Genomic DNA, 6,000 nt, shown 5'->3' on the forward strand with positions numbered 1-6,000 from the left:
GTAGTTTTGGTACATGTGTAAAAGCTTTACATAAGTGCTTGTCAGTTCCCTAAAGTTGTGTACCAAATTCCATGGTCAATATATAACACCCTAAAGTTACATTCTTTTAGAACATGGGTATCAAAGTCATTTTGAGGGCCACATGGCAGTTATGGCTGCCCTCAGAGGGCCGCTTGTAACAGCAAACAATATATGAATTTGCTATATGCATTTTATTATTATATATATTTTTTACGAACACTGTATAAAAAAAAAACGGTATATTTTACAGTAAGATTCTGGTAACCAGTTTTTTACTGTAAAATAAAAAATGTTTCGACAATATATTACGGAAAATGGAAAAACAGTACACACTGGGGGTTTTTTTTTAATAGTAAAATACTTAGTTCAGTCTTTATTTGAAGGGACAATGCACGGAAACATGAAGCTCAAAGACAGATATGTTCTGTACCAGATTATAGCTAAATAGCTCTTTTCCATCTGCAGTCCCTGGCTACTTAAATTAAAGGGATACAAAAATCATGCAATAAAATTATGACAATAAAATCATACACAAGTATTAAGAAAAAAGTCATAAATTTCCCTTTCATGGACACATACTTAATATACAATACAAGCACACCTCATTTACATCATCACACAGACAATACATGCTCTTGTTCTCATCTGTCATCATTTGTAAAAACAACCATGATTTTAACACACACACCTCACAATTTACAACAAAAATGCTCTCATGGATAAATATAAGTTGATGTGTCAAACATAGTGGCCACCTTATTGACCCCCCCCCCCCCCCCCCAAAAAAAAAAGTGTTACTGTTTTTCCATTTACCGTTAAAAAAAAACATTAAAATTACTTTGACAGAGCTTTACAGTAATATGCTGTAAAGAACAACGTAAAATGTATTGTCATTTTTATGAATTTGATGGGTAGTTTGCTGTAAAGTTAAGTATTTTTATTTACACAAAAACATCTTTGGAAAGTATGATAATATGCTGTAATATTTGTTGCAATATTGGATACAATTAAAGTTTAAAATGTATGCAATATCAAGCAGTACTAGGGCTGGGCGATATGGACGAAAAAGTATATCTCCATATATTTTTACTTAAACTCTATATTCAATATATATCTCCATATATTTTCCGGTGAAAGTACCGTAATTTCCGGACTATAAGCCGCACCTGACTATAAGCCGCACCAGCTAAATTTAGGGGAAAATACAGATTGCTCCATATATAAGCCGCACCCGACTATAAGCCGCAGGGTTTTGATGTGTAATTAGCGTAGTATATAGGGGTTCCTGCTACCACGGAGGGGATTGTCGGGACAGAGATGACTGTTTGGGAACGCAAAGCGTCCCATTTATTAACAATAAATCTTTCAATCATTCAATCAAACTTTCACATCTTTGACATGGCGAACAGCATTCGTGCAGAGTACAAATAATACAACGGTGCAAAGTAATACAAATTGCTCGCCTGTACGTTATCAAAATAACCAGCCTACTGGTATATGAAAAGTCAGTCTTTAATCATTGTGTCATCGTCTTCCTCCTGCGTACTAAAACCACCGAAATCCTCTTTGTCGGTGTCGGAGAAGAACAGGCGGTAAATAAGCCGCACCCTTGTATAAGCCGCAGGGACCAGAACGAGGGGAAAAAGTAGCGGCTTATAGTCCGGAAATTACGGTAAACAAAATTATGTTGACTGAGCTGCCAGTTTTTGACTGTAAAATCTACGGTTGTTGCTTTTTAACGGTGTATTACGGTAAATGGAAAAACGATACGATTTTTCTTTTTACGGAATAAAAAAAGAACTTGTACTGTTTTTCCATGAACAATATCATGCTGTAAGAACCAATTTAACACAAAAATTCTGGCAACTAAGCGGCCAGCTTTTTCTGTAAACCCCCCCAAAAAAACAGTGTTACTGTTTTTCCATTTACCGCAAAATGTTGTAAAAAAAAAATAGAAAATTTAAAAAATTTAAAATAAAAACACACTGTATTTTACAGCATATTACTGTAAATTGAAAAAAACTACTGCTGTTTTTTGGGTTAAAATTATGTTGACTGAGCTGCCAGTTTTTGACTGTAAAATCTACTGTTGTTGCTTTTTAACGGTGTATTACTGTAAATGGAAAAACGATTCGATTTGTTTTCACGGTAGAAAAATTGGCAGCTAAGTTTACAGAATAAAAAAAAAGAACTTGTACTGTTTTTCCATGAACAATATCATGCTGTAAGAACCAATTTAACACAAAAATTCTGGCAATTAAGCTGCCAGCTTTTTCCGTAAACCCCCACCAAAAAAACAGTGTTACTGTTTTTCAATTTACCGTAAAATGTTGTAAAAAAAAAAAAAAAAGACAACAAAAAAATTTAAATACCACTGTATTTTACAGCATATTACTGTAAATTGAAAAGAACTACTACTGTTTTTTGGGTTAAAATTATGTTGACTGAGCTGCCAGTTTTTGACTGTAAAATCTACTGTTGTTGCTTTTTTACGGTGTATTACTGTAAACGGAAAAACGATTCGATTTGTTTTCACGGTAGAAAAACTGGCAGCTAAGTTTACAGAACAAAAAAAAGAACTTGTACTGTTTTTCCATGAACAATATCATGCTGTAAGAACCAATTTAACACAAAAATTCTTGTAACTAAGCTGCCAGCTTTTTCTGTAAACCCCCCCCCCGCCCCCCCCCCAAAAAACTGTGTTTGTTTTTCCATTTACCGTAAAATGTTGTAAAAAAAAAATAATAATAATAATAAAAATACATTTTAAAAAACACTGTATTTTACTGTAAATTGAAAAAAACTACTAATGTTTTTTTGCGTTAAAATTATATTGACTGAGCTGCCAGTTTTTGACTGTAAAATCTACTGTTGTTGCTTTTTAACGGTGTATTACTGTAAATGGAAAAAAAGATACGATTTGTTTTTACGGTAGAAAAACTGGCAGCTAAGTTTACAGAATAAAAAAATAACTTGTACTGTTTTTCCATGAACAATATCATGCTGTAAGAACCAATGTCAACTTAACACAAAAATTCTGGCAACTAAGCTGCCAGCTTTTTCTGTAAACCCCCACCAAAAACAGTGTTACTGTTTTTCCATTTACCGTAAAATGTTTAAAAAAAAAAAAAAAAACACTGTATTTTACAGTAAATTTTTGTAAATATAAAGTTTTTACTGTAAAATTCTCAGTCTTAAAAATATATATATATAATTAATAATGAAATCCAGAGGCCCTCTGATGGCCCTCTCAGGTGGTCCTCTCAGGTGGTCCTCAATGAAAACCAGTTTGACATCCCTGCTCTAAGGTGTCTCCTAATTTTCTGATATTACTGTAAGATATTGTATATTGTTGTAATACCATCTGAACAACAACAAAAAAGGGCGACTGGGGTGTCTGCCTGGCTTCTTGCCAGCATCCTCTGAAAGGAAATTCTTTCTACTTGTGAGAAGTTCCCGCTCTGCCCTGCAGTATTTCAGTGGCGTCCCGTATTGGGCAGAAGGCCACATTCCCAGGCCTTGTCCAAGCAAACCGTGTTTATCTCCATTTCCCTTAGTCCTGCCTGCTACTTGACACACACACTGACCTCTTTCGGGAACGTCACGCAAAAGACGCCGGGACGTTTTTCTGCTCAGGACTTTGAACCATCTTTGGAGAAAACCGGACGAATAAATAAAGGATTAGTGCCATCGGTGCCAGTAGTCACCAAAGACATCAGAATGCATGAGCTTTGAGTACATTTTCAATATTCATAACGAGCATAATATTGTGAACTGTCAGAACTGAAAAATGACAATGGTCAAACAATTTGGCCTACAATGTAAAGACAAGAATACATGTCCCGGAAGTAAAAAACTAAACTTATCAAAGATGGAAATTAGAATCATCACAAAAAACAGGAACAAACAAATGTTATTATTTACCGAGAAAGCGACGATTACCCCATTAATTTGAGCGAGGATGAGAGATTCGTGGATGAGGAACGTGAGAGTGAAGGACTAGAGTGTAGTGCAGGGTGTATCTTTTTTCGCTCTGACCGTAACTTAGGTACAAGCTGGCTCATTGGATTCCACACTCTCTCCTTTTTCTATCGTGGATCACGGATTTGTGTTTTTAAACCACCTGGGATACTATATCCTCTTGAAAATGAGAGTCCAGAACGCGAAATGGACATTCACAGTGACTTTTATCTCCACGACAATACATCGGTGAAGCTCTTTAGCTACGGAGCTAATGTGATAGCATCGTGCTCAAATGGAGATAGAAACACAATTTTAAAAAAACCCTGACTGGAAGGATAGACAGAAGATCAACAATACTATTAAACCATGGACATGTAAATACACGGTTAATAATTTCCAGCTTGGCGAAGCTTAACAATTGAAGCTAACTAGCTTTCGACGACACCCCCGGCCGCCATCAGAGTCGGCAAGAAACATATATTTCCCCAAAGTTACGTACGTGACATGCACATAGCGACACGCACGTACGGGCAAGCGATCAAATGTTTGGAAGCCAAAGCTGTACTCACAGAAGCGCGTCTGCTATCCAGCTCAAACACAACACAACCTCCTGGTGTTGGTGTTGCTGTAGTCCGCCGCTAATTCACCGATCGCACCTACAACTTTCTTCTTTGCAGTCTTCATTGTTCATTAAACAAATTGCAAAAGATTCACCAACACAGATGTCCAGAATACTGTGGAATTTTGAGATGAAAACAGAGCAGTTTGTATGGTGACACATTGGGTCCGAATACTTCCGTTGCCGTTGTGACATCACGCGCATACGTCATCATACATAGACGTTTTCAAGCGGAAGTTTCCCGGGAAATGTAAAATGTCACTTTATAAGTTAACCCGGCCGTATTGGCATGTGTTGCAATGTTAAGATTTCATCATTGATATATAAACTATCAGACTGCGTGGTCGCTAGTAGTGGCTTTCAGTAGGCCTTTAAAATCCGGTGGTGACTCATATGTGAAAGACACTTATGAGATCCCCAGGGATCCGTTCTGGGACACCCTCTGTTTGATTTGTGTTGCACTATTCACAAGCAGGGTGTTATTTCAAAAATAATTGACATGTCTTGCAGATTTTGTTTTGAAAGTCGACCAAACTGATCTGGGTGGAGGCACCAGGGTAATGTGGAGTATTGTCCATAGTCTGTGGTAGAGGTGTTGATTTATGCCCACGTTGGATTTTTAGAAAGCCACAGACTGACAGACTCTTCAAACTGTGGTTGGGCTGAAAGAAGCTGAGCAGGCAAAGTGCAGATGGAGCGAGAGGAGTGATGGGACCTGGCTTAAAGACGTTTGGGATACATAGCGAGAGCGAGGTAAGGAGAAAATTCTAAAAAACCCATTGGTGCATTTAAGTATCTGCATGCCGGTCATTCCTCACTGGGCCTCATAAAGGGCTGCTTGAACAATACCTCTGTCTCCTAGTAGACGTAGAGAGGTGGGGGACACCCTGAGGATGTGACACTCAATGCAGGAGGAAAGGCTTTATATCACCAGGAGGCTCAGGCTCCTAGACTCAATAACATCACACCCTCAGCATGCCTGACATCACCATAGGAGAAACCTATCAACGTTAGAAGGTTCAGCAGAGCGTGATATCTGCTGTAGGCCAATACTAAATACTACTACCGTGTGACTTTGGGATGTGATGGTACATCCCTGAGGATCATCATCGGCGGTCACTCGAAGTGAGTATGACGGTCCTCCTGGTAGGGGTGTATCCCTTTATGGAGGATGCCTGTGCGTGACTTTGTTTAACGTGGGGAGACTGGTGCACAGACAGTCACCACACGATCCTTAAAGGCCTACTGAAAGCCACTACTAGCGACCACGCAGTCTGATAGTTTATATATCAATGATGAAATCTTAACATTGCAACACATGCCAATACGGCCGGGTTAGATTAGTAAAGTGCAATTTTAAATTTCCCGCAAAATATCCTGCTGAAAACGTCTGGGTA

The sequence above is a fragment of the Entelurus aequoreus genome, linkage group LG07 (genome assembly GCF_033978785.1).
Source record: "Entelurus aequoreus isolate RoL-2023_Sb linkage group LG07, RoL_Eaeq_v1.1, whole genome shotgun sequence".
NCBI lineage: Eukaryota > Metazoa > Chordata > Actinopteri > Syngnathiformes > Syngnathidae > Entelurus > Entelurus aequoreus.